The 20,275-nt window shown below is 43.8% G+C and overlaps 1 protein-coding gene across 3 annotated transcripts in view; it reads left to right on the forward strand.

Moving 5' to 3' along the window:
* The window catches only part of PBX3 (PBX homeobox 3), a 116,994-nt gene that overhangs the window by 64,091 nt on the left and 32,628 nt on the right, over window positions 1-20,275 (forward strand). The window lies entirely within an intron of this gene.

Below are 20,275 nucleotides of genomic sequence, written 5' to 3' on the forward strand. Positions count from 1 at the left end.
CAATTGCACACTAAAAATGTACAGTAATCTGCAGCAGGTCAGGTACATTTGCAGCCACCCAGCCTAAATACTGCATGTATGCCTTTGGGTGACTCACGCTGTGCCAGTATCTAGCAGGGAAGGCAGGAGGAAGATCTCTTACCTTTTAGAAATGAAGCCCCGTAGCCAGATGTTTGTGAGATCTGTACTTGTTTGTAATGTGGAAATGTGTAAAAACTTCAGCTCCTTGCATGTGGAATCTAGATCAATTTTTAATTTACTTGTACGCATGGATGACTCATTTGAAAAAGAAAATTGTGGCATCAAAAAAAAAAAAGACATTTCAGTGTGCATAGGTTGCTGCATTTATCTGTTTCTCATGCACTCTGGAGTGGAAATAAGTCACAGTATCTTAATAATGGTCTTGATTTTATAAATGATTTTTCCCCTTGAAATAAGCAATCCATTCATTTTAATATGTAGAATTGGTTTGCTAGCAGGGCGACAGTTTAAAAAGACTTCCAACTGTGACACAAGTGCAACCATATTGCTTCCTATTACTCGCTAAGGTAGTTGTTTAGAAGAGAGAATGTTCTCCCTGGAAATGTTTAAAGTGCTGTAATTTTATTTAGGATAATGAGGATTTATAACAGTTTTACCATATGAAAACCTGCCTTTAGACAGAGCGAAATAGGCGGTTGTGGTTATTGAGTGTGCTAACGGTGGGGTTTTGTGCGTGGTAAGGCGAGGGGAGGTGTTTGTGTCTGGTCGTGCAGCGTATCCGTCACCGGGCCCAGAACATTCCCCACCGCCGCATGGGATAATTCATCACCAACATGTATGGATTTCTCTGCTTTAATCGCTCTAGATGTTAATTAAAATCCTGTTTTATAGAATATTTTAATTTCCAGCTTTGCCCAGCTGTACAGCCTTAGCTGTGTTGTCAGGATTGAGCTGTCTCACAACAAATCGCTGAATTTAAGCCTGGACAGGAATTTGGGGGGAAATTCCAGCCTGGTGGAGGTCGCAGGGAGTTTGGCCACTGGTTTAAGGGGGATCAACTCCAGAGCTATGTGCTGCTCCTCTGCTTTGCCATAAAGCCATCCACGTTTATTTTTCTTGGTAGGCCTTTAAATTTTTTTTCCCTCATTAAAAATGCTTTTCCTTTTATTACTGATACTGCTTCCCATGCAGTATCAGCTGAGCCGAGCTGGTATCAGGGTGCTGGCTTAACGGTACATTTAATGCCCTGTTTATAAATATAAAGGAGAAGGAATTGAACTGTTACAGATTTTATCAGGTTTTATCTCCTCACTGGAAATCTTAGCTCTCAAAACATTTCTAATTTCCCTTATTTGAAGGCTCAAACAGTTTCAAATTACTGCCCGTGGATTGTTCTTGACATCGAGAATGGTAAATTTGAGCTGTGGAAACGCTGGAATGTGTGGTGTGTGCTTTTCCTGAACAAGGGAATTCAACGGGTAAATTACAGTCATTTACTTGGAGTGTAATTTACTGAGAGCCTTTAGGCAAATGCAGGAGAAAGGACAGCGGAACAGAAAAAATAGCTAAAACAGGGGGCTCCCCCTCCCTATTCACATGAAATACAATCTATATTCACGTGACAAGGATAATAAAAACTTTCTTATTTAAAATACATATAATTCTTATTATTTTTTTCAATTCATAAGGCAGGCATTTGTAAGTATGACTGATTTATGCGAGGGTGAGATTCTAAATCTTGCTAAATTATCCACACATCTTCTTAGCACTGTATATTTTGCATATATCAGTATCTGCATGCAATCATCCCATATTTGAAATTGATAAAACTGTTAATTTTATGCCTAATAACAGATCAAGTATCTGAAACTGTCATCGAGCTAAATGGAAATTACTGTTTTCATCCCATGGAAATATTAACTATTTAATAAATCTTAAAAAAAAAAGAAAAGGAAAAAGAAGTGTTTATCTAATGGAATCTGCAACGAAGATCTGCACTTGAATTTTTATTTGAAATGAGAGCATAAAAATAAACACTGACATATTTTTTCTTCGTTCAAATGGTGGAAATATGGTAAAGAAGCAGCCAACGTTTTGTAATCTCTAAGCACATGCACATGTACATTCTCAGGAAGTATTCTGACCAAAGCTTTCCACATAAAGCAGGGTGCGTTGTAGTAATTGCTAAGCAAACAGAAGGCAGTGTTGTAAAGTGGTTTTGTATAGCATATTGTAATTTGACACTTAAGTTGTGCCCTGCATTACCCTGTGTCATAATTGATGGCTAAAGAAAAGCACATGCTATGCTAATCCTTTGTTAGAATAGCTTGTTAAATTGTGGTTGCCAATTTAAAATAAACTATGGAATGCTTGTCTGTATTTTAAGGTTTGTAGTCTACAGTTTTAAACAGTCATTTTAAAGCTGTTTTTCAACTTTATGTTGCATGCACACTATTCTGCCTTTGCACACAAGGTCAGCATGTTCGCTAGTTTAATAGCAGACCATCAAGAACAAAATCAATGAGCTGCATGTTTCACACTAGTATCACAAGGGATTTTCCCATTTATAGCGCATTTGTGTACTGATCCTAAGTTTAAAATGACAATATTGATGCCCTATTAGAACTGTGCCAAAATGGACATGGTGCGGTTGATGCTAAAAGTTGACTGAACTCGCTCTTTTCCCAGACTCGTGTTCTACTTTGTGTCTACCTTAACAAATACAAATAAGCCCAGACAAGCTCCCTGCGCTGCAGCACAGAGGGACTGAGCTCCCACCTTGTGTGTTTGCAATAGGTGGAATTTCTTGACTGCAGATTTCAAATCAGGATCCTCTGTAGTTGTTGCGAGGAGGATTACGAGGCTGTGTCTAAATAATCATCTGCCTACTGATTACTGAAAATAAAGTGGCATTATTGCTTATGGATGAGATAAGGCAGCTCTGCCCTGGCAAGACACAAGTGTGAGTTCTGTGGGAATTTTATGAGTCCTGGTGCGGTGTAATCGGCTGCCACCAGCTCTCATGGAAGGATAGCTCCTGATCTGCAAGGGAATATATCCTGTGCCACAGAGAGGAAATGTTACTTCTGCAGAAGAAAATGATTTAATGTTGGTAGAAGGGTTATTCATTTATAAGGGATTAAAAATGACTTCAATATAATACCTTTAATTTGTAATAATGGTCTGGGAGGCTGTTTCCTGTCTAAAATAAACCGTTTGACTGGCATCTTCATTTTGATCCATTCAGTGGTGTGGTATATTAGAGAGGATAAAGGTATTATTTTCAGTTACTGACTATTCAATTAAACTGCTGAGGACCTGCAGTTGGTGTGGTCCTCAGTCCCTGGGTAGTAGAGAGGTGTAAGGCTATCCCCTGGCCCATGCCTGACCCCGGGGAAGCCAGATTCCTTGCCTGCCTGGGGAATCAAGTCCCTGCCCTGCCGTGACTTGGCTGCCCGGCATGGCTTGGCGGGCAGGGCTGCGGCACAGAGAGCACAGCTGCTTTTGTTAATTGCATTAATGGAAGTAAAGCAAGTCAAGTTGAAGGCTTGGATGTGTAGAATGCTTTTGATTCTGAGGGAATGCAAAAAGAAAAGAAGAAAAAAAAAAAAAGGCATGAAACCTTTCACTTGAGCTCTGTGTATAATTAGCTGTGTCACTTTCTGAAGAGCAAGCACTGTGTGTCTAGAGGTTGGTGACACTTTGTGCTGCCTGGACTCTGGTGGCTGCAATCACAGGGCTTCTGTAGTGCAGCACATCCTCTCGCCCACCTCTCCTTCAAAAGGCCTCTTTGAAGTGGCTGTGGTCATTTCGGACACTAATCCTGGACCCTGGGATGGCGAATGCTGCCTGCAGTCCAAAAGCATGAAGGTGACAAAACATGTTCACCCTCACTTGAGCTACCCACAGATCAGGTGTGTGTCCTCTGGCAGGCCTTGATCTGTCTGTTCACTGGGAAGGAAACAGGGAAAGAACCAGCTTGCTCTGATTCAGTAGACAGAGTGTCACCAGATTTGTAGGATTTAACAACAGGTTTTGCTATGTTGGATACTTTTTTTGGTTGAACTTTCAGGTTTTGTGATCATCAGAAAATCTTGGCTTCCTAATCAAAAGAGACTTGGCTTCCAATGTTTACAGACACATTGAAAAGGTTGAAAATGTGACCCAGAGTCTCCAACACGAGAGCAGATAAACAGGGTCAATATGATTTATTACTGCAAAAATTCTCATACTTTTAAAATTAGCATCAATGGGGAGAGGAGAAGAAAGGAATTTGACATATATTTTTATGACCCATAATATTAGCAGCTGAGTAAAGAGCAGCATTCTCAGAAGATCTGACCAGTGCTGGTGTGCCTGGAAGCAGTAGGCAATAAAGAAAGATAATGCAAAAATCCCCCAATTAAAAAAAAAAAGAAGGGAAAAAAAAAGCTATATAAAGAGCTGTCTTTCACTGTAACTAAAAGCAGAGCAAAATAAAGATACAGTGCTTGCAAATTTACTTTTGTTGCATATCAAAAATAAAAGAGAGAGCGTTATCTGATAATAAAATACAAGCAGAATTAATCTGAATAAACATTTCCAGCATGGCTGTTGTGGAAAATAAGGCATGCTCTCCTTGCAATGCTTGTACAAAGTGCTGCTGATATAGCGGAATCCAGCTCTCCTGCTTTAATTCTCATGTATGTAGTGCAGAACTGCTGTCTGGTTTACTGGGGGGAAAAAAAAAGTCAACAACAACAAACTAACAGAGCCAATTTTGATTGGAACAGGCAGGATTAAAATGCAGGATTATCCCTGCAAAGGGCTATATCGGGTATGCGGCTCACTGACCTTTTTGAGGAGCGAGCGTGTGTGGAGTTGTGCTAGGATAAATCCTAATGCCCGTGAACTTCCCGTGAGCAGGCAGACAGGCACACAAAGGGCGTCCTGGGCAGTGCTCTAGTTACCTGTGATCAGTGCCAGGGCTTCCTGTGTCTGTGTGTACATGTAATATTCCAGTTCTCAGCCCAAACAGTGTCTTTGTATGAATATGTGCTTGGAAATAATGTTCCTATAGGTTCTGGTGATATAAATAATGTATGTGGAGAGGCTCATAAATGTAAGCTCGAATTTTCCTCAGTAGTTTTTGTTCTCAATCACCTTGATGAAACAATCTTGAAGGCGCTCTCCTTTCCGTGGCATTTGGAATGAGTCCCTGACAGGCTGATTTTCCACCCCTGTTGTGATGCTGCTTTCTCTAGTTAATATTCCTCTGTAAGTGTCGTACCAAAGTAAACCAAAGGAGCCCAGCTCATGACACTAAGGCTGCATTTGCATTAATTATGCAGTCAGGGCTGGTGAGAAAATGCTGTCACAGAGAGAGAGGCAGTAAATGAGAACCCTCCGAGTGCGCCTGAATGAAGAGCATTAAGTTCATTTACATGGGAGCAGGACGAGCCGCTCAGGCTGGGGAGAGGGAACAATGGCATTTCTCTTGTCGCTCGCCCGCCGTTATTGTTCTGCAGCTTAATGACTTAAAGGCAGAGTGGTTGTGCTGACAAAAAGACAGCCAGCATCCCTTTGGTATTAATAATGGCAATAATAATTAATAATATTGTGCTAATCGGGAGGCAGAGGCTGCCCCAAAGTTGGCAAGGCTCTGCCCGGTGGGAAGGCCATGGTGCAGTAAGAGGTGTCCTGGCCACCACGAGCCCTTCATGCTCCTCTTGTGACCAGCAAATGTTGGTCAATGTGACCACTGGGCACACTCCCTTGGGTACCAGAGACTGGCCCTGCCACTGGCAGATAGGAGAGGAGGGGGCTGTAGAGCCATGGGGATGGGTGGTGTGGGTGGCACAGAGAGCCCAGCTCAACCCACGTGGGCGGCCTCTGTGGTGTTGCCAGACCAGTCAAGAGTAGGAATCTTTTAGTTTGTTTGTTTTCCAGTGATTTTTCATGTGTTTCCAGCATCCAGGGATTTAGTTTTGTAGCAAAATTGCTCCTCTTGGTGCCAGGACAAATGGTAGAATATGGCTCATTTCACCTCAGGAATTTTGCCGTCTCCACTGCCAAGAACGTGGGCCCCTGCTGATGGGGTAATGCAATAGGGCTGCTCCATCACCAGCCCACAACTCAAACCCACATTAAAATATCAGAGACTCCTCTGGCTAATACCACAAACAGGGAATGTGAAACTCTATATGAAAATATTTCCTGAGTAAGCTTCACCTGAAAATACAAGTGGAAAGCCAGAGTGCCTGGATGTTTTGGTAGATGTTAAAGTGTCCTACCCAGTCTCAGAATAACCAGCTGTGAACTGCCATCAATGTGTGTATAAACTAGGGCCACCCTGCTCTCCCAGTCCCTGTTGCAACCTCTTCTCCTGCCTGCACTCGTGGATGTTTCTATGTATGAAACACGTCTGCTGTATCAGAATTGTGCTGACAATGATGTCTGCCTTGTACTGAATCCAGATGACACCTCTGATTTAACCATGCTCACGTTACAGCAACCAAAGACTTCTTCAGGTTCTTTTTCTGCCATCTATGTGCATGTGTGCATCACGCACATGATGGAATGGAAGCAAAATTTGTGACCTATATGCTTACAGAGATACATATGTGGAAGGTGGTACATATGGTCACTAAGAAGAAATATTAATACACATGTAAAAAGTAAAAGGTGTGCTCCTTGATCCTTTTATATATAAAGACTAATGTCTTAATACTATATTACAATACAATAGATTGGAACTTTTTCCCTCACAATGTGGAGGTTTCTTCTAAAGTTCAAAACTTGTCATCATCTCTATTTATCTTCAAGACTTTCAGACAATTTAAACTACAGTTTAAATTTAAAGTGACTTTTTTTATTCATATGCTGACATAATTTTCCTGGGAATGATTTATATCTCAGTAATAGCTTAAATTATGTTTCGCATTCTACACTTTGATGTCATGCAGGAGGTGTCATCACAAGATAAACTTTCACATCTGAGAGTCAATAAATTGTGCTTAAGTAGTGTAATGAAAATATTGTAAATGACTATATAGAGTTCTATACAGTACAGATGTGCAGTGCAGTACACATATATATTTAACAAAAGACTGTGTTTGATCGTGTGGTGTCATTAGCTTTGACACCATTGCATGGTACCAGTTTACAGTGATATGAGTCCTATAATACTATATCATGCTTTTATCCACTAAATAAAAACCTGCCCTATGTTTTATTACAAAGTAGGTGGCCTGGAGGAAAAATATATATATTCTTTCCTTTTGGAATAAAATATGCATTTGGGCTTCTCATTTCATCTCCAATCTGTGTTATTCCTTAAAAATGCAGAACTGCCTGAAGTCCTCTTTAATATTTAATTCAACAACTTTTTAATCTGTCATTATGCTGTGATGAAGTAAGCATCAAGTGTCGCTGAAAAAGATTAAATTATACTTGGAAATAGGAATTGAAATGATTTAGGGTTGGAGGCTGAATATTTGCTTTGCACAAGTAATAATAGTAGGAGCTTGGGTGAAGCACGGGTTTGGATCTGGCTGTAATGCCTCTGCCGATCCTCTCTCCCTGGTGGCTACCCCCTTGATTTACTCTGGCACTGCCAAGCTTTGTTTGATTTAAATGGAGGTAGGAAGTGGAAATTCCACACTACAATACATTAATTACTCTCTGCTAGTTCTTACACTGATTTTCTTTTTCTCTGTAAACATCATAAACTCTGATGCAGGCAACCCAATGGATAGCTGCTCCAAGCTACCCTATAATTTCTTGTTAACAAGCTTATCTTAAAATGGAAAAGCAGGAATAATTAATATCTACCTCTGGAAGAATGGATGATGTGAAACAGTGGAACACTTGTTCCTGTCCATTCATGAGGGATGCTCAAATGTAATGAGGGGACTTGTGCCAGCATCATCCAATTGCTTCACTTAGGCTTTTCTTTATGAAGTTGCCTTTGAATTTTTCTGCCAGGTTCTGGAGAGAAAGTGACGAGCAGTATCACATTGCAACCATGGGGCCTTGAGAGAGCCAGATTCAAAATCTGCTTTATGTGAAGTCAAATCAGTAGTGCTTATGGTCCCACTTCAGTGCGATCTGTGTGTGTCAGAAGCCACATGCAGCGTCTGGCACTGCTGGGCATCACTCCTGTCTCCTGGGGAGTGCTCTGCACTGATTGGTGTTTGATAGAGGGTGAAGCATGGTGGGAGGGGAAAGGAAATCCATGGTGCCCCCAGCCAGGTGTCTGGTGAGGCTGGACATCTTGGGATCCTCCTCTGTGACAACAGTTTCCAATCATAAAGATAATTTTGGAATTGTGGTGAGTTTTCTGAGGAAGAATGTATCTGCAGCTTTAACAGCACCACTATCTGATGGAAGAAAAGCTATTTCAAAGCACAGCCTTCTCTAAGGGGTCAGGGACAAGAGCCAGATTGTAGGAATACTATGGGAATTCCTTTAATACCTACCTGTGTTACAGGAAAGCACCTGCAAGATTTAGTCCAGAGTCTGCTGTATCTTGCAGTCCAGCTGAGACATGGGACTGCATTATTTGTTCAGAATTCTGGCAAAATCACCCTTTCTTATGTAGCACATTGTAAAAAAGAATCCATTCCCTCATAGCCAATGCATTATTTATAATTATTCTCCCTTCTTTATAGAAATGTGAATACCCATATAAATAATTGATTGTAATTATTAGTTGGGGAACATACAGTATTTTCACACAACTTGTGTTATCTTCTGGGAGTCCTGAGTGCTTCCCATCTTGTATGCCAGGTTTTGGTTGCATTCTGTGTTGGCAGATGCTCTTTGCCTGAGTGCAGGAGGGTCTCTTCTGGGCTGTTGGGGCCCTGCCAGCTCATGCACTTCCAGAGGTGTGCTCCAGCTGTGGGGCATGGCTGGGGTTTGTGCTGATGTGAGCTCTCCATAGCATGCTGGCTCCTGGCTGTGCAGGTCTGGCAGCAGGGGATGTGCTCACTCCCCCTTGGAAGGCTGTAGGTGCCCACAGCTGCTGATCTGGGCTTGTGCAAAGGTGAATTTTGTCTGACAGGGACAGAACTTTTTTTCCTAGTCTAGAAAGATGTATAATGTACTGTCAGAGAGCAAGCCTGATATGTGCTGCTGTAGAGCTGAGCACCTTTTAACCTCTTCAGACTGTAAATTCTGAGCAGTTGATATTTGAGTGTAATTCCTCTCAAACTGGCATTATTATTTGATTGCAATGAATTACCTTTTTGGAAAAAAAAAATCATAAGTATAAATTCACTTGACTGATCCTGCAAATTATTTATGATGTAGTGTTTTGGTCTAGGATAACCTTTTAAAATAAATCAGTTTTTCAATAATAGTTCAATGTTTGCCCACCTAATGGTGTTCCCATTAAGATCTGCATTTGTCACCAACCTGCCTTTTCAGCTTGTGCAGGAGACAAGTTACCGCCCCTAAACCCACTATGCTTGTAGGGTAAAGTAAATGCATGTCTTTGTAGGAGAATAAATAAAAAGAGCAAGCTGAGTCAATAAGCGGGTTCAATTCATGCCTCTAGCAATGGCGGACAGCTCATTTTGTAGATGTGGGTGTTTTGTTTACATTTATAATGCAGCTTTATTTAATGCTGACAGATATAGCTTGTGGCAAATGATAGTCAGAATGTATGAGCAGTCATAATGCTTCTGTCTTCTTATAGTGTGCTGCTGAAAATAAGCAGTTCACCTCTGTTTTTATTGAGGAAAGGATATGAGACAGCTATAGCTTCGTGAGGCTATTTATTGAGTTGTTTTACTAGCTGTGAACATGCCGCTTTATAGCAGTTGTGAAAATGGACTTTGCTAGTGTGTGGGAAAGGAAATAACATTGCAGTATACAAGGGTAGTAAAAAAACCATCTATAAATAATTTTTCAGACTGAAGAATATTCTCATTTAAACAACTAGAGAGCCTGGTGATTTTTGCCAGATGCCAGCTTTTCCTGGGATGGTGTTGGGTTACAGTTGCTCTATCAAGTGCTATTCATGTCTTAATGTAAAACACCAAAATTCGGGGAAGCCCTTTCAAGCCAAGGTGTTCAAAAGCTTTGTAGGGAAAGTTTTGTGGTGTCGGCGAGTTCTGTCTGTTTAAAAACCTATCAATATTTAATGGCGTGGTGTGATCTTTAGATCCTCAGGTCTGCAAAGGAAGAGGCTGCCTTGTTTGGCAAAGCTTGCAGAAGGCAGGTTTAATTTGGGCTTGACGTGACTTTGTGCTTTACGTTGATGCGCAGGCCATGCGTGGCCTCCGCGTGATGAATGCTCGTGTGCGGGATGATGTCAGCGAGCTCCCTGCCTGCTCTATTTATACTGTAAGGAACTGGGGGATATGGCTCAGGATTCAGGTGATGCTTTGCAAACAGGGTTTATCCCCAGGAATTTCAGGCCAGGCTTGGTGAGCCGAGATGCATTTCTGTTGCCAGGGCTCTTGCTCAGCATTGCCTGGCACGGCCTGGGGAAGCTGGGGAAGGGAACTGGGGAATTTTCTGGGGAATTTGCCTTTTCTTTCCACCCTAGATTTCCCCAGCACTGCTCAACAAGCTGCTGTAATGAGTAGGCTCTGGCACCAGAAGCTCACTGGGGCTTTCTCAGCCCTGTGGTCCCAAGGCAGTCATTGGGATCTCCTGGGAGTAGCGACACTATTCGTGTATTTTTCAGATGAGCCTCAGCACCACCTGCGTTTACCTGATGCTGTTGGTAACCGGCCATTTACTGCTGCTGCATGTTACTTAGCTTGTGGGATTTTGAATCTTAAATATGTAAAATGCAGCATTAAGGATTAGGCAGGATCTGAGGAATTCACTGCCTTTTCTCTTTTCATTCACGTGTTCAGCAGCAGCACTGAGGGGCACAAATCATTTTCACATATGCAAAAATAATTTCGAAAATGGTATTAGTCTCAGCAGGTGAGGCCTTTTGTTTCTTCCATGTTTATGTACAAATTCCTAGGGAACACTAAATATTAAATTGAAATAACCCTCCCTTATTATTACGCTGCCATGGATTCAATTTAATTCTCTTCAGATAAGGTTTTTCTGGACACATATTTGCAATTGCTTGTCCTGTAAATACAGTTTAGACTGAAGCCAGTGGCTTGTTCTGACCTGACTGTTCTGCAGGAAAGGCACTGCATCTCTGTGCTTTTGGATTTTCTGGATGTAGACACTTTCCTTCTCAGTCTCATTATGTTTATGGATTACAAGAGTGCTGTAAAATGTCCCCCTTCCCCCCTTAACTGGACAGAGAAATGGGTTAATCTGTCCACAGAGCCATTCCTCTACTTCACCACCTGTTTCCAAATCCCAGTTGCCAAAGGAAGAAAAGTGCAGAGCCCAGTCTGAGCCTGAAGCATGTAGGGATGGCACCTATTGCACTCAGGGCTGAGGCTAAAAATGCAGGGTGAAAATCAGAAATAATTTGCTTCGTTTTGTTGTGGCTGGTAAACAAGGTAGCTCTTTAAATTGCATCACTACTGTTCATGTTTTATAGCCACCTGGCATTGTATTATGCCTTCTCATGGAGAGCACAAGGACTTTAAAGCCTTTGCTCTCCTCCTCTGACAAGATACCCTGGAGATTCAGAGGTGAGACTCTAATCAGCCAAAATTTTACATTTTATACTTTACACTAAGGAATTAGTCTAATTTTTATGAAAATAAATATATGGTCTAGCTCTCCTAATCAGACTGTCTCCACTGTGTTTAAGTAATAATCATTTATTGTTTAAATACAGTAGAGGCTGTAACAAAATGCTGTCAAGAGCCATCACACTCATTAACCTGCCAGCTAATTAGCCTCCTCCTGCCTGATTGCTGACAAGTTCTTCAATCTGAACCTATCGCTGTTGTGTCAGCGCTGAAGCACCAAGCGAAGTGGAGGAGGGCTCCATTAGATGTTTGCGAACAAAGTCTGTGCATTAAAGGTTTGTTTTCTGCACTCCAACAAATGTTACAGCATTAATATTCTCAGCTATAATTAAATTGGCAACTCTTAATTATGGTAATTAGTGCATTAACCATTTCTTTCCCAGCATCACTCCCAGGCAAGGCTCAGGAATTCCAGCCGAAAGCCGAGGCGATGCCGTGGAGCTCATGTGCTGTGGGGTCAGAGCCTCTGATTCCTGAGGCTGCCAGTGGCCACAGGGCAGAGTGCAGGAAGAGGAGAAGGAAAAGCTGGGATGTGTTGGCACCAAAGGCCTTACATTTAGTGTTATGGAAAACCCCCATGGAAATATAATGAATGCAAATGTCCCACCTAAATGGATCAAGTTGTCAGGCAGTGCTTTGGTTGGCTGCCATAGGAGCAGAGTGAAGCAGAGCAGATTGCCCTTTCTGCAGTATCCCAGGTTGTGTCATCAGTGGCCCAAATTTTCTCTCTCAGAGAATTCAGGAAACGATTTTTTTCTGTCTCACTTGGTTGCCTTTGAACTAATGTTAACATGCCAAAACCAACCTGTGAATTGCCATCATTTGTATTAGTGCCCTAGTGTTTGGAGTGCCATGGCAGCAGGTTGGCAGCAAGATGCCTGTTCCCAGTGGCATGGAGAGTCACTGGAAGGACCTGACAGATGAAGGTTCTAGTTCAGAAGACTTCCAGTCTGCATCCATTGCCTTGTGGCACTGTGTTCAGAGGGAGGACAGCTTGCTTTTGGTACAGGGGGTGAGGGTTGGCTGCACTGCTGCCTTAGGGGTGGTTGGAAAGAGGTAGTGATGTATTTTTGAGGCCTTAATTCCTAGTACTTCTTAGCCAAGACATCTCAGGACTTCATAGAGTGATCTAAGTATCACAGCCATACTTGCCTTCTGAAGAAACTAAGGCATGAGGAGAAGAGTGGTTTGTCTAGAATCACACTGCAAGTTTTCCACAGGGTTGCGATAGAGACCTGGTTGCCTGGGTGTACAGCCCAGTTCACCACCCCAGCTCCTGTTGAAACTCTCCTCTCTGTTGTCTGATATCCAGGTACAGTTGGGATTTCACCCATTGCGAGCCTGGTTAATTTCTGTTCTGCTTATGCTGGCTGTGGTGGGAATGTTTTGGAAATCAAAGCAAGGTCAATGCTAAATGCTAAACAGCCAGTGAGTAAAGGGCTGGTACTCACTGAGCTAAATTGGAGACATAAAGATCAAATAAATTTACTTTCAGCTCCCAGCACGGAGAGTAAATTATCCCAGCGAGGCCAGGTGGGAGGGTCTGACGGAGCTCGGTGCACCCGCAATGATGCTGCACGTTTCCGCGCGTGCAGACGCGCCAGGCCAGAGCAAACATCTCTGCTTGAGTCGTGCTGAAGAGAATCTTTCCCATCAGCCCTGAAATCTCTTTCTAAGTTCATCCCCTTATTTCAGGAAGAAGGGAAGTTCTGCCCTGATGGCTCTGGTGTAAAACAGCAGCTCTTCAGGGGTAGCAATTCTTGCTACTTTCAAAGGGGAGAAAGTGTTACCTTGATATTACCTTTTTTTTCTTTCCCTGTCCCCTAGCACATAATAATTCTGTATGTATATAGTAAAAAGGGAGATAACCCAAGGCAAATTTAATTTCAGATTGGGTTTTTGCTTAATGTATTATTCATAGTATTATTTATATCATCACTTAGACATATCCCTGGCAATAAACTGAAAACTTAACTTTAACAATAACGGTCACCTCTATTTTGGGGGCAATAGTGGTCTGGCAGCCTTTGGCTCCACTTCATCACACTGTGAGGGTTTTAATAAGGGTTGTGGTGTGGGGGAGGGTATTTAATGAGGGGCTTGGAGGGGGGTTGTTCTGCAGCTTTTTTTTTTCCCCCCAACATTTTTGCTGCATGACCTGGTTTTGCATTTTTCTGCATCTCTGTTCATCTAATTAGGATGTTCTAAAAAGACCTGGACCACTTATTGTACAGAACTGTAGCCTGTGGGTATTTAATAAGGAGCTTTCAGTGGTACATTTGCATCTTTTGCTTGGGGTCTGAATAGCGAATTACCTTAAAGATCATTAGAAGCGCTGCTGTATTGTTAAAATCAGGCCACGATATTCTAATGACAGTTTAAAACTTGAGGCATTCCCTAATACACAGTTCACCCCAGCATAATTGTGTGCTGCACGGGTGACCCTGGTAGAGACTGCTGATATTCCCAGGCTCTTCCAGCGCGCGTTGCTGCAGGCAGGTAGGTTTCCACCCAGGCACCTAAGGAGTGTGGCAGCGACAGCAATAACAATGAGCCTTTTGCTTGTTGTGTGCGCTCAAGTGTGCGGCTGTTACACAGCACCAAAGCCTTACAGGGAAGAGAAATGCCTTTTGGAGCCCATGAGCAGAAGGCTGCTGATGCATCCCTCACCACCCAGCGCTACTCCCAGGCATGGTGGGGCTTGATCCTATGGCCAAGAGAACTCTGCAGCCCAGCTCCAGGTTGGAGCCATGTGCAGCAATGGACACTGTTGGCCTTGGGCGCTTGTTTGGTTCTCCCAGGATTTATGTTACCCTACAATGAACAGATCCTCCCAAAGCTGCTTCCAGTGATGAGCCATACAGGCTTTGAGAACAAGCAGGATAGGGACAGCCCTTGGGAACCAGCGTGGCCAACTTGGCTGAGGCACTGAGCTTCTTGTTGTGTACCACTGGACTTGGGTGCCCTGGCTACCCCTGGCTTCTCCCACCTTTTCCTTCCAAAAATGGTTCATGTTACCACTCTCCACAAGCTGACAGGCTTTGTGGCCATTGGAGTCTTATGACACAACTTGGAGAAGTTTCCTGTGAAGACTTTCACATCTTGCCCTTGCTTGTAGGTGCTGGCATCCATTAGCAGGGAAAGGTGCACTTCTAAGCATTTTGGGTTACTGTTTCATGGCTGAAAAAGTGACACCAAGTCTCAAGTCCAGGCTGACTGTTCTTGTGCCTGTGTCCAGGATTTGGTGTTACCCATGCAAACAAGAGAGCCCCATGTTGTCTTTCCTGTGGCCTTGCTCAAGCACTGCCAGGTCAAACATTACAGGAAGCAGCATCTTCTGTGTCCTGAGGCTGAGAGGGGCATTGAGCCAAGCCCAAACACTTCTTGAATAAATAAACGCTGGTGGGGGAAGCCAGGCTCTGACAAAGTCCTGTGCTGAGGAATTGTGTGGAGGTACCTTCAGGTAAATCCAGTGCTTGGGCAGGTGTATATTTTTCAGCAGTTAAAACTGCCAGGAATAATCTGGTGCTTTGGTGGAGGAGCTGTTTGTTCAGAGAAGAATTTCTCTTTAAAAAATTCAGTGTAACCAGCATTATTTTTTTCCTTTGGGATCCCAGACAATGAATGCACAGGCCTGTTCATTAATATCAGTTGTCTTCTGCAGGGAGTATCCAGATTTGTCGTGCCAGGTTTTAAATTTTTAATGTATTACCAGTTCTTCTGCGGAGCAGGCCTTTTCTTTGTTCTTTTTTATACTAATACTGTTTGGTATTCAGCCTTGCTCTCATCTGATACATCTCCTCGTATCCCGTCTAAAAGCTCTCCCCTTATCACTGCCTGTTAGGTTTGACAAAGTCTGTCTTTGTGAGTTTCTGCAAACCTATGTTTCCCATTTGCTTTTCAGAACTGCTGGGTGGTGTTTTGTGCTGTAATTGCTACATGCAAATCCACAGCTGGTTTGGCAATGCCAGTGCTGTGGCTCTGTGGCGTGGGACCCTGGCGCTGTAGTGCTGGTCGCCTCACACTGCCCACACGGGACTGGAGGGAACTGTCATCTCTGCAGGGACCAGCACTATGGGGGGGGTCACAGTGGAGACCAGGGCTCTCACCTCCTCCTCTCTGTCTTCAGGTTGCTGGTGAAGGGAGTGCCAGGCAGGGGATGGCTGCACCAAGTTCTCCTAGCTTTTGTGCTTATGAGAAACTTCTGTTTCAGTCTCCTGCCCCTCTGAAAAGGCTGTAATGTTGCCTTTGTAGATGGCAGTGAAGTGATTGCTGCAGGAGCGGGGAGGAGGCTGAGGGCTGAGGTGGCCGATGGCTAGACCCTGGGCCTGATGCCCATTAGTGGCGTGGAAACTGCTGCACGTGTTGTGAAGAGCCCCCAGGCATGTTCTGGGGTGCGATGTGTTGAGTTGAAGCAGACCAAGCGATTTGCATGACAAACTGTAACTCTTAAAAATCATTCTCGTAAACATAAATAATTAATCACATTATAGTTTTTATCGTCCTTTTCCTTCCTAGCAGTATTAATAAGCAGCTCATCTTCTAGCAGCACCTGTTAAACCCAAAGCTGTCAGTCTTTATTTTCCCCAGGGAACTGGAGAGAAATTTGTTATGCGATAATTTCTCTTTTACTTTGTGCTGTGACTTTGGTGTGTTTTCTCTTGATGTGTGTGTATACAACGTGTGAGATTTGTCTCCTCTATTTGCTTCTTTCATGCACACGCTCCACCAGCCCAGGACACTGTAAGGGGGTACCAGTCACACTCCTCTTAAGTGCTGGTGTGGGAACAGTCACTTTGAGGGTCATTCATGGTGTTCAGCTGCTTATCTCCGTGGTACCTGTGTGCACTTTTGCACCCTGACTAGGCAGCGCAAGAGAACCCCTCCTGGGACAGGCAAAGAGCATAGGACCTGTTGGGAAATTTGGTTTATGTTGCAAATTGTGTTTTCCTGAAGTTTATAGAATAAAGAAAGGGCTAGGTGGAGATGTTAGGTGACACCTGTAGAGACAGGCCGTTCTCCGGCCTTTTACTGGTCATAGCTGCTGTTCTTGACGCTGATGGATGGTGATGAGCATAGCTGGATGAGGAGAGCCTGGCCGAGCTGCGGGCTGGAGCTGCCCCATGCTCAGGGCTGGAGAGATGGGAGAGGCCATGTGACAGCCCCCAGTGGCTCCTTCGAGGAAGAGCACCAGCGTTTTGAGAACAGCCTTTTTCCCACTTGATTTCATTCTGACAATGGATGTGTGCTAAACAGTACCTCCTTCCAGTAAGACCCATTTTGGGGGCCACCCAGCTGCAGAGGTTTGACCAGGACACACTGCTTCCCATTCCTCCTCTGCTCCTCTGTCCTCTGTTGCCTTTGCCCAGGGACTCATCCTGATGAGCAGCCTCACTCTACACAAGCAGCACGAGGTCTCTTGTTTCTTGATGGCCCTGCTCATAGTTAAGGACTATGAGGAACCCACTGTGCAGGTGCTTTGCCCATCCCTCAGTGGCACCAGCTGATGAAAGGGGCTGGGTAGCTCTGTGTTCCAGCAGCCTGTGCTGTGCATGGCTGTGGGGCCTGGAACTGCACCCCATGAATGTCCAGCACCAGTTCCAGTGCTGTGCTCCTCAGGAGAGGGTGCTCACACACACCTGGGCATGCATCTTCCTCACATGTGGAGCACAGCTTATTCTTGTCAGCTTGTGCCCTGCACAGTGTCTGTTTGCCCATTTGGGGTCAGGGTCTTTGCTAAGTCAGCTCTGGCTGGTCACTACCCTGCATCACTACCTGCACCTTTCAGCTGCAGATGCCCTGCTCCATTTGGTGCCAGCCTTGCCCACAGCATGGGGAAGGCGCTGTGTAGGGCCACAGCTCTGCCTGCACTAGCTGTCCCTCTCCTCTTCCTCAGTTTACAGCCCTGAAATTCCAATTTAATACTCATGCAAAGAGGGCTGCAATAAATCTTGTAGTCAGCATTAAATATTGTTTGTTTTAGCTGCCTTGCACTTCATGTTTCCCCTTTTAAGGGGAGAGCCATTACGAAAGGTTAGATTCACAGTTAGTGGCGCTTTAGCTCTCCCTTTTGAATCAGTGAGGTTGCCGTTTTATTGCTCTCTGACTTGCACTTCAGTGATGAGAGTAAACTAGCATCAGATTAAAGGTCAGCAAATCCCATCAAAGAGAGGAATATTAGGGGCACAGATAGTTGGAGAGGCAGCACACCACTGGGTATTGACAGGGTGATTCCAGGGTATCACTCAGCAGAATTATAGCTGCCCAGAGAGTCAGTACTGCTTTAATGAGCCTGTGTGAAGAGGAAGAGGGTGGATTTATGTAGTTCCTCATAATTTTCTGTAGAGACTGTTATTGCAGACATTCTGTAGAGTGTTCTGGTCTTTCATTTAATTCAAAGGTCCTGGAGCTTTTCTATCCAAAGATTCCTTTCTGTTAGCTCAAATCAAAGCTGACATCTCTGCCTTTACCACCTGAAGCACCCGCTCTGGGAAGGGCTTTTCCCTGGCAGGTTTGAAGTCTTCTGTGCTGGTAACCTAATCTGTGGGTCCGTGCTGGGGGCTCACTGGCTCTGTATTTCACCTCTGGACAGGCAGCTAAAATGATCATTTCTGTTTCACTCTGAAATGGACATTCGAAAAAAGATGAGAATTTACAGTGTGGTGTTCTGTGATTTCTGGGCTGGGAATCCTGCATAGTTTCTGTCCCTGTCAGGTGAGTATTACCTCTAGTGCATGGTTTGCATGAATATATGTGTGCTTTCTTTGTTTTGTTGAAATGCAATTAAATAAAATACAGACAGCACAGAGAAAAGATGTGCCTCGCACAACCCCATCAAACCACAGCGAGGTACATAATGGTGTGTAAACCTCTGCAAGAAGAACACCATGAGAGACAACAAAGTCAGCAGCATTTATTTCTACTCCTTCCTCTCCCTTTGTTGCCAGTATAGCAAGCAGGAGATCTAATGTTTATGCTGAGCAATAACAAAAGAGTTCCAAACACTCTCCAAACCCAGTGCGTTGTCTCTGAAAGCAGAGCAGCTGGAGCACTTCTCTGTGTACCTAGTTACATTATAAGGCTCACTTGGTATTTATACAGCTTTTGTTTACAGCTTGCTAAAAACAACAATTTATGAGCAACTTTACTGATCAGTTTAGAATCTGTTCAGTTTTATTACCCAGTGTAGATATCCATTTATGTGATTTATTGGTAGGAAAGTCTACATGTATAAAACTTTGATCATATTTTTACATAAGTGTGCGGTTTTGCAATGTTGAAGCAGAGACTTCGTTTGCCTGATTTACCACTGGGGAGTGGGCCATGCAACCCATGCTGTCCTGCTCACTGGGGACCCACCACAGCCCCCTGCCTTTTGGGGATACCGGGCATGTAGTACAGCCATGTCACCTGGAACCCCTGACAGCAGTGCCTCTTTGCAAGATCTTGGGGCTTTACTTACGATTAGGAGCAACCTGATCTAGTGGAAGATGTCCCTGCTCACACCAGTGGGGTTGGAACTAGGTGATCTCAGAAGATCCATTCCAACATGAACCACTTGATGATTCAGTGATACTGGTACTGGGCTGCATCCAGTGCCCTCATAGCAGCCTGGTGCCTGGTGGTTTTCCTAACCCACCGTGTGCTGCACAGCCTGCACCATAAAGCCAGGCTCTGTCCCTTACAGTAACTCAAATAAAACTTCATGTCATACTGTTACACACACATGTCCTGGCAGCAGTGGTGGTCCTCATGGCATGCTGAAGCTGCACATACGGATGTAGCAATGCATTACTGATGTGAGAGATGCTGTGCTGGCACATGCAGTCCATGCTTTGTATCTGGAACATTTTTTGAGGTAGAGAAATAAGATGACTACAGCAGTGGAAGAGCAAAGTAGTGCAAAGAGAAGTCAGGTAAATTACCTGGGCCATGAAGGATTTATGGGTGAAGTTTATGGAGATCCATAAAGTCCATGGCTAAGCAGTTCTGGTGTTTTCAGCTGGAAGTAGGGTACAGTATTTTTTTCCTTCCTGGAGAAGGTTTGCTCTCATCATCCCTATGAGCTGGCTGCACAGTTGCTGGGAGGAGATTCTCCATTAACAAGATGACATCTGACCACTCCATTTAAGTTCAGTGCATTGTCATGCATATGTAAATATAGTTCCATCCTTCTTAGAATATAAAGATTGAGAAGTCCTTGACCAAGCACAGTACAGAAACAGCAGTGGGGTAAATGTCCATTTGTAGAATCATCATTGTTGAAATGTGTATGCTTTGGAAGTGGTGTAATACCATCACAACTGGGGGGCAAGGGGAAGGTTCCTGAGGTATGCCTTGGTGTAGTGTTTCTGAGCCTTATGTGGAAAATTGTTACTCAAACAACTGCATAAGAGTCAAAGCTGTTTGCTCAGGACTGTAGATGAAACTGGAGCTCTCTAGCAAATGTAATTAACCCCCTGAACGGGGTCCTTCCTTGGCTCCCCTCCTTGCCTTGGAAGCTGGCCTCTGGAGCACCGAGGGGCAGTGATGAGGAGCTATTGAGTACTTTGCTTCCTCAAGCTGCACACAAATAAGACTGACATTTTAGCACTAAGTGCAAGTCACAAGTAAGCAAGAAAAATAGAACA

Source organism: Dryobates pubescens, chromosome 29 (assembly GCF_014839835.1).
Source record: "Dryobates pubescens isolate bDryPub1 chromosome 29, bDryPub1.pri, whole genome shotgun sequence".
NCBI lineage: Eukaryota > Metazoa > Chordata > Aves > Piciformes > Picidae > Dryobates > Dryobates pubescens.